The 9528-nt window shown below is 50.0% G+C and overlaps 1 pseudogene; it reads left to right on the forward strand.

Annotated features, from left to right (window-relative positions):
- On the forward strand, positions 1–2071 carry LOC147349679 (myeloid-associated differentiation marker-like; annotated as a pseudogene).
- The last annotated feature ends 7457 nt before the right edge of the window (positions 2072–9528 follow it).

Here is a 9528-nt window from a genome sequence, read left to right on the forward strand (position 1 = left end):
GAGCCTCAGCCCTCACAGGGCCCTGTGTCTTTTCCAGGCGTCTGACTCAATCCACCTCCGGAACTGGATCTTTCTCTGGTGGGTCCTCAGGGAAGACCACTGCTGTACTGGTGACGGTGACCTGCCTGACCATCACAGCACCATGTCCACCCGGTCGACATCCCCAGATGGTGGTGCCATGTTTGCCGTGTGCTGCTGCCTCCACCTGCCACAGCTCTTCTCCACCTGTGTGGCCTTCTCTCTTGTGGCTGACATGGGCTTTTGGAGAGGGGCCATAGGTAACTGGTCTATGTCCCTCTGGTGTGTCTGTTTCGCCATGACCTTGCTCATCTCCATAGTCGAGTTATGCAGGGCCGATTCTGAATTTCCTTTCTTCTGGTGCAACATCTCCGTCACCTATGCCTGTTACGCTGCCCTCATCTGCCTCGCGGCCTCCATCATCTACTCCATCACCTACGTACAGTTCGTGCCTTATGGTCCTTACAGGGACCGGGCCATCGCAGCCACTGCTTTCTCCTGCATCGCGTCTGTGCTGTATGTCATAGAAGTGGCCGGGATGAGGGCCTGGTATGGTATCAAGGAGATCTTCTTCTATAAGAATACCATCTCAGCCCTGCTGAAGGTGCTGGAGACCTTCGTGGCTGGTGTCATCTTTGCCTTCCTCAGCAACACCTCCCTGTACCTGCACCAGCCGGCCCTGGAGTGGTGTGTGGCCGTGTACTCCATCTGCTTCATCCTGGCAGCTGTGGTCCTCCTGCTGGGCCTGGCTGAATGGAAATACATGCTGTCCAGGACCTTCTCCATTTTCCAGCTAGTGCTCAGCCTACTCTCCGTCCTCCTCTCCATCAGTGCTCTGGTCCTCTGGCCGCTCTACCAGTTCAGCGAGGAGTTCGGCGGGCAGCCCCAGAGGTCCAGTGATGGGGACTGCAGGGACGAGCTCACCCACGACATGTGCGCCTGGGACCAGCGCCTGGCTGTGGCCGTCCTGACAGCCATCAACCTGCTGGTTTACGTGGCCGACCTGGGGTACTGGGCTCACCAGGTCTCTGTAGGGACCGAGGACCAGCCCAGGGTCTCCTGATCCTCTGCTCACAGGAGGTATCCTCACCGAACTCTGACATCCTCTGATACCCTCTTCCTGGCTCGCTCTCTCCCTCCTCACATCCTTCCCCATGCATCTCACTCTTTTCTGTTCCCTTCCCTCCTGCTGCTCTGTCTCCTTCCTGGTTTCCTTGGTTGTTCAATTTCTGTTTTGTCTCTTTCTCTTGCTTCTCTCATTTTTCCTTCATTTTCTACTTTTTGGCCCTTTTCTGATTGTCCTTAGTTTTCTCGTCTCCTGTGTCCTGACCACCTCTCCCCATTTTCCTTCTTCTGATCCATCAGGACCTCAGACTCCTTCCTTCTCTGCCCACAGCCTCCTCCCGCCTCCTAAGGTGCTGACTCCACAGCACACAGCCCTCTGTGCAGCTGTTCACACGCTGGGCCTCCGGAGGGGCCTCATTGCCAAAGTGTGTCTGTCCCCCTGGCAGTGCCTTACTGGTGTGGCTGGGGAGTTTAGGGGGTGTGGGCAGGTAGGAAGGGATTGGGCTTTTTTTCTCCCAGTGGAGCAACTGTACAGTGCACCTCCCCTTTAAGTTAAAAAAAACCTCTGAAGGTCAATAATCTCTAGTGGGCGAGATTCTTGCATGAGATACTCTGGGTTCCTGGGCCCCACTTGGTGCTCAGTCCTCCAAGAGATTGGCTCCAGAATTTTTGCAGGCTCACTAAACATCCATTGCTTAGAGGGCATCTTAGAGGAAGCCAGAGGCAAATGCCTTCCGTCCCAACTACTCTCTGGGGAATAAAAAAAAAAAAAAAAGAGCTGGTGAAGAACCCCAGGGTCTTGAAGACACCTGTCTGCAGTGTTTGTGAGGGGCAGCGATGTGGTCCCCCTGACTCAGTGATCAAAACAGCAGATCCTGCCTCTGCAGGGAGAAGAGCATGGACACTGCCAACCTGTCTGGGTGTTTTGTTTTGTTTTTCCTTTTTTTCCTTCTGTTCTGTGGACCAAAAATTACTGAGTGACTCTGTTTTTTAAGAGAAAGTGTCAAATTTTCTTGGGCGGGTGGTTTGTAGGGGGTGGGGGTTGCTGCTCCCATTGTGAAAGGAACTGTATTGTTGGGTGTGAGGGGACACATACGTGTGTTTTTCTGTGTTGGTTGCTTTTTGATGTTGCTTCCTGCTTCTCTGGGACTCAGGCATAATTTGCACTATATAAATGTGCACAATTTAAAAAATTTTTCTGGAGCTTCTTATTCCTATCAGCACTGCTATCAATCATAGAGAATGGTTTTTTCTATTCTCCCACATCTATAATAACCTTTTCAACCTCAATATAAACATGAAAGAAAAGAAAGAAAACAAAACAAAATCCTCCACTCTATTTGCCGCAAATTTGCCTAGAGCTCAGAGGAGTCCCCTGTGCGACCCCATAGACGGCAGCCCACCAGGCCCCACTGTCCCTCGGATTCTCCAGGCAAGAACACTGGAGTGGGTTGACATCTCTTCCTCCGGTGCATGAAAGTAAAAAGTGAAAGTGAAGTTGGTCAGTCGTGTCTGACTCTTAGCAACCCCACGGACTGCAGCCTACCAGGTTCCTCCATCGATGGGATTTTCCAGGCAAGAGTACTGGAGTAGGTTGCCATTGCCTTCTCCCAATCAATTCCCACCCTCACCCAAACATAGGTCTCTGGGAGCCCCTCCCACTGGCTCTCCACCCAGGCCTGGACTAGAGCCTGGGGGTGTGGCCCAGCCTGTGACACTAGATGTTGGGCCCCACCCCAGTGCCTAGTATCCTGTCCCCTAGTTCTTAAAGGGGCCGTGAGAGCATCTGGATGCCTCACTATAAAGGTGTGTGCTTGTGTGCATGCTCAGTGCACTGTGTGTACATGTGTGTGCGCCCTTGTGCTCCCCTGCATTGAGATCAGCAGGCCTTTACAGTAACTGGTGGCTGTGAAGGTCCCACAAGTCTCCTGTTGTCAATTACAAAGCCTCAGAGCCCAGCATCCTGGTGTCACCAGGACCAGACGGGCTGACAAGCAGAGCTGTGGGGGAGGGGAGGGGAAGGACCCCATCTGCTGCCCCTCACTCCTGTCCTGGGATGAAGCGTGTGATCTTCACCCATTGGTAGGGGGTGGAGGGGGAGGGCTCCCAGAAGGTCATCCTAACGCAGGCAAATCTTAAGAGGGAATGAAATAAAATTCTTATTTTAAGGCAAGAGAAGAAAAATTTGCAAATAAAATGTTTCTCTACCCATTTGGGCCTCTTTCTTCCTTGCTAGTGTGCATTGTGCATGAATCTGACCTCCTAAAGAGCAGAAATATCTGCTCCACAATAGAGGTCAATTTTTCTAGCCGAAGCCATGGAACTTCTTAGAAGATGACACTGCTTACTTACTTACGACCTTACTGGGGTCACTAGATGTATTGCTTGTGTTCTGCCCATTTTACAAGATTCTTGTTTCTTGAGTCAATGATGAAAAAAATAAGATAACTAGGCTATTTGAACCTGCCTGCAATGCAGGAGACCCTGGTTCGATTCCTATGGTGAGAAGATCCCCTGGAGAAGGGATAGGCTACCCACTCCAGTACTCTTGGGCTTCCCTGGTGGCTCAGTCAGTAAAGAATCTGCCTGCAATGTGAGAGACTTGGGATCGATCTCTGGGTTGGGAAGATCCCCTGGAGGAGGGCATGGCAACCCACTCCAGGATTCTTGCCTGGAGAATCTCCATGGACAGAGGAGCCTGGAGAGCTGCAGTCCATGAGGTCTCAAAGAGTTGAACACAACTGAGCGACTAAGCATACATTAGCACTGGCTACTTGAAATGAAATATATAGTTCTCTAAGATCCATGATTGTAGTAGTGTGATTCTAGACATGAGAAGAAGCAACAAGTGGAAACCATCTCCTGGAACTGAGAGACTTGTAAGACAGATGGTCCAGCCGTCCTACTGTTGCCAGGACAGGGTGAGTAATAGCATGTGAGTGGTCTATCAGTGAAATCCCCATCTGACCTGGGAATGAGCATTCCTAGCACCCTGGGACAAATTGGTGAAAAATGTCTTCTAAACCTTGGCTGAAATTAAGACAGAAATAGAGGGATTGTGTAATAAAGAATGTTGCCGACCACCCAGTTCTACAAAAATCAAGCCAGGACTTCCCTGGTGGTCCAGTGCCTAAGACTGCACTCCCAACGCAGGGGCCCCAGGTTTGATCCCTGGTTGGGCAACTAGATCCCACACACTGCAACTAGGACCCAGCCTAGCCACATACATAAATAAAATATATGCTTTTGAAAAAGAGAAACAAGTCATTAGCCATTGCCAGTCGCTGATCTACAATCCACCTTAGATGGAACTCAGGGTGAAAATCAGGATAAAGTACTTTGTGCTCTGGGACAAGTGTGAGAACCAGACCTCAGATAGTTAGATATTTTCAGGAGAATTTTTTTATGAGCCCAGTTTCTTGCATCTTCCCATATTCAGAAAAGCACTAGAACCATTACCCAAGACATCTGGTCCTCATGAAGAGCAGTAACCTATACCAAGCTGTGTGTCCCCAAGTCACATACATCCTGCCCTCCTTACTTCTCTGAAGGACAGGTCTCAGAGCTTCCTGAGAGACTGTCTCTCCAGTTATACTCATCAGGTTGGCTCCAATAAAACTTCTATTTCTTTCTTAAGTTGACTATTGACTAATTTTTCATTGATAAACACATTGATACACCCAAGTTTTTGTGCAGGAGTATCATATTCTTATATTTCCTGAATCAAATGGAACACAGCCCTGGGACCTCACTTCCCAGGAGAATGGAAATGCCTCTGTGCTTTAATAAAAGAATCGCCCAGGGTGGGCCCACCTGAGGGGCTCACTGTCCAAGCCTCATGGTTTTTGAGGGTGGCTGCTACAACCCCCCTGCTGGGGGGTTAAGTGTCATTTGTCACAATTTCAAGGCTGGTCCAGTCCCTCACTGTGGAGCTCAAAAGAGAGTGTAAAGGTCCTCTGCTTAGTTCAACTCTCTCGTCATAGGGAAGGAGCAGCTAGAAACCAAGGAGGGGCAGGATGTGTCCAGAGTCACCCTGCGTGTGGCAGAGTCAGAGTCAGGACCAGGTGTCCTGTCCCCAAGCCAGCTGTCCGTCCATAGCCCCACGCTGCTTGTGACAAATGTGGCAGCAGCATCCTCCAGGCTGGGATTCCGCCCCGTCCACCCTCATTCTGCATAAACCTGCTCCGTCCCCCTGAGGAGGGCACTCACTGCTGCTGAGTCAGTTTCCTCATCTGCTAGATGGGGGAGGGGTGCCAGAGACCCCTGGTCCTTCCCAACGCCGCCTTTCCCTGATCTTTTCTGCTGGGAGTACAAAGGGACTGATCTGAAATAGTAGAAGAGGAAATGGAAACCCAGACTGAGAAAGAGGTAGATTGGGGTCCACAGTCACATGTGGTCCTGCCTCCAGTCAAGTGGCCCCAGAGCCCTGGTCTGGTCTCCCTGGAGATGAACCATGAGTTGGATGGAGAGCAGAGCCCAAGAGATCTGGTTTCTGGTTTCAGTTCTGCCACAGGATAACTCATGAGCATGGATGAGTCTCATCACTGATCTGAGCTCCAGTTTCCTGTTTATAAAATAGGAAAATGAGGCTAAAATGATGGCTTTTAAGCTATGTCCTCTGGAGACCTTGGTTTCTAGTGAGATGGTGGGGTTGCAAGTAGGGTGTTGGCCCACCCCGCATTTTCTCGAACCAGAGCAATCTGGCTTGAATCAAACTCCCACTCAAGATCTCATTTGAAAATAAGATTGGAAAGATTGAAAGTGATTCATATGCTCATCTTTAGGATGGTAGTTAATAAACTATTGTGTAGACAGAAGAAGGAATACTAAACAGTATGAAAAAATGAGGATGCTCTCAAATAATGATAAGGAAATATCTCCAGTATATACAGAGTAAAAACAGTAAGATGTATAGTATGCTATTTTAAAATGTATAATAGGGAGAGAAATACAAATAAAAACAAAGACATCTATATAATTGGTTTGCTTCAAGAAACACAGAAAGGACCCCCATGAGTTCAGTGGAGCAGATGCCTGCTCTTAATCAGGAAGAGGAATGGAAGAGAGAGTAGATGGAGCCACAGGTAGAAGTGAGGTTTCTCAATATATGGCTTTTAAAAGAATATTTTTATTTTGAACCATGTAAATGTATTACCTTTTCAAGAAAATAAAATTTAAGTTTGAAAACTATACCAACTGGAGAAGAAGGGTCAGGGGAGGGATAGTTGGCAGATGGTTTCCATGTTCCCTGCAATTCTGATGGACAGTCTGGGGGAGGAGCTGAGAGATGCCCACACAAGCCTGTCTCCAAAGGCAGAGGGAAGGGAGGTGCCTTGGGTCCAGGGGCTGGAGAGGGGGAGCTGTGGCCCCCAAGCCTACCTGCTATGACCAGGACTCCCCCAGCCCTTTAGCACACACAGTTGATGGAGAAGCCCCACGGTGCCCAAGCCTCAGGCCCTACCTTTGCTCCCTGCCTGGCCTGGGCTCTCTGTCTCCCGAGGCAGTGGCCAGAGGCTCCCTCCTCAGCTGGCCAGCCAGAGCCTCCTCCAGGCAGCGTGACTCCAGCTGACGCCCCCACTCCCCAAGATTGTGGCTTGAGCCGCATCCAGATCAGAGCCCAGGGCACAGATGTTCCCATTCTCTGGCTCTGGAGCAGCTTCTTGGAATAATCACGGTGATAGCCTTCCCTAATTTACCTTTGAGTGGACAGAAGAGGATTTCTTCTCTCCTGGGGCATCAGGCACCTGGTTATCTGCCCTGGGAACCAGTCCAGGATGCCAATCCTGGCCCTTGTCTGTGCGTTTGTCTCCTGTCTCAAGGTGGGTGTAGGGAGGCAGATGAGCTGAGGAGAAGGCAGGGTCTAAGGTCTCCACGCTCTCTCTGGCATTTTCTGGCTGGCTGGTCAACAGGAAGTGGTCTGGCTGAGATGAGGGCACTGCTGCAGGACCTCTGCTTGGGGCACTGCAGTTAGACCAGGACACACAGGAGCCCGGAGATTATTCCTGGACCCAAGAGAAGAGGGAAGGGGCTCAGCCGTTCCTGAGGTTCTAGTACCTGCTGAGTTTTGCAGGAAGCCAGACTTGAACTCCAGGCTCTGACGAGGAGCAACTGTGTAACCTTGAGCAAAAGATATAATGTAGTTTCGGGGCCTCAGTTCAACATCTATAAAATGGGGATGACAATAAATATATCTCTGAAGATGAAATAGAAATAAGTCACCTAGTCAGAGTGCTGTTGCTGCAGAAATGGCTACTCCATTCCTCTTGGGTCTAAGGTACAATGCCAAATCCAGGGAGAGTTTAAGATCTTGAACCAAGTACCTAGGCTCAAATCCCAGCTCTGCCACTTCCTATCTGTGTGATCTTGGCCAGTTGACCTTTCTGTGGCTGTGAAAATGGGGACACAGAGTGCATAGTTCAGGGGCTGCTGGGAGGAACAAATGAATCCACAGCAGAGCTCGACCTGCAGTGAGCACAACACGTGTGACCTCTTGTAACTGTTGTGTCCACAGCAGCCCCGCTGCAGCCCAAGTCCTCAGGGCCCCTTTCTCAGCTGACGGAACCTGTGAGCTGTAACCTAAAGTCTGTTCTGGAGCCAAGCTGGGCTGGTGAGGGTTTGCCCTGTTGCTCTTTTCTGAATCTGCTTCTGACCAGGGGTTGGGAGGTGATGACAGGAGCTCCGTTCAAGCCCATCTCCTCACCTCCACTCCAACCAGCATCTGTTTCCATAAATCCCTCCAGTGCTTTGTCTGGAAGAAGAGTGAGCTTCCTCAGGCAACAAAGTTCTCAGAAACCATCCATCTGGGCAGCTCACAGAGTGGTGCTCCCTCTGGGCATCCTCCCCTCCCTACATTGACCCTGACAAACCTTAGGACAAATGACACCCTCTCAGCACTACAGCCAAGGGAAGGCACTCCCCTGGTCCCAGCTGCAGCCCGCCTGCCCCTCGGGCTCCCAGCTGCCACTGCTGCCCGCAGCACGTCATCCCTCAGGTCACCAGGTGACGGCAGTGGTCCATGTCCCTGCTGAGCCAGGGCCAGCTGCCCATCAGCCCAGACCACTGCCCCCAGTAACACTCTCGCTGCTAGTCTGGGATCACTCCTTATGCTAATCCCTAAGAAGAAAGAGTTTGTGTTTCTTCCTGGTGCTTCAGGCGGAAGGAGGGATTCCAGAATATTCTGTTCCTGGACCCTGCAGAGGCTGGCAGAGACCCAGATCCCTCCATCATCTCAATCTCTTCCCCCGACCACAGGACCCTGGCACTGCTGCTTTCTCCTCTTCCCGCTCCACAAGCTTGTTTTAAGCTTTGTTCTTGGTGTCAAGAAGTTGCTCCTTATAGGCATGTAAGGAAACAGGGTTCTGCGTCATCAAGCAAATAGGGGGACAGAGTCCCCAGTCCGTTTGTAGGAAGCTGTTATTTTTTTGTTGAAACAGGCCTGATATGTTATGTGTATAATATTATGCCCTATTGTAAAATAGAATGCAAAACTCTACATTCAGCTTCAAGTAAACTATGAGGCTTCAAACATAAACGCTACAATATAGATGCACCAGGTAGAGCATTTGCCTCTTTCACTCATGACTATATTCCCAGCACTGAACTGGGCTGACACAGCAGTATTTGTTGAATGAATATGACTTTATAATATAGGCTTATGAATATTACCTCACAGCCTCACGATCCAGGCCTGCAATAGCGTCCAGTGTGAGCTTCCAATGGCCATGGTACCTGGACCAGCTCCCTTGGCTGTGCCCTGGCTGCCTAGCTCCTGCCTTCCTCGTCTGAGCCTATTTCTAAGCCTGGTCCCACCCTAATAATTCTCTAAGCTACCCAGCAGCTCTCTAGTACAGTTGTTCTCTGCTGAAGTTGCCAGAGATGTTCTCTGCAGGTCTAATCAAGAGCCCATCATGTCTAAAAGCAGGTGCTAATTATCTCTATTTTCTGGATGATGAAACTGAGGCTTAGAGTATCATTGACTGAGCACAGGACTGCCATGTTCCAGGCTGAGCTCTGGTCTCAGTTCAGGGTTGGGGGACATGTGGACATGTCAGTGGAAAGGCCCTGAGATGACCAAGAGGAATTGGGAGAAGTTCTCAGTGGCTGGAGGGAGAGAGGCAAAGAGGCAAGAGAAGTAGAAAGAGGTATCAGTTTGTAGGGCTTTCAAGGTGATATTTTGGAATGTGTGTTTCACCTGAGGGAGCAAAGAGAAGCCTGAAAACTTTTCTTAGTTAAGTTCACTCCAAAGCAGACATTGAGGTAAAGAATGGAAACAGTCATTAGCAGGAAGCTTATGGCAGGAGAGCAAGTGAGGATGGATGGACCTGGACCAGGTGGTGACTCGAGATGAAGAGAGGATGGATTCACACATATTTTGTAAAGAGCATCTGTGAAGGTGCTGCCATTGACTGAATGAGAAAGATGAGAAAGGATCAGTGTGTTTTGGGG

The sequence above is a fragment of the Bos grunniens genome, chromosome 21 (genome assembly GCF_055505025.1).
Source record: "Bos grunniens cultivar Pamir isolate PY7600 chromosome 21, Bosgru_T2T1.0, whole genome shotgun sequence".
In the NCBI taxonomy this organism is placed as follows: domain Eukaryota; kingdom Metazoa; phylum Chordata; class Mammalia; order Artiodactyla; family Bovidae; genus Bos; species Bos grunniens.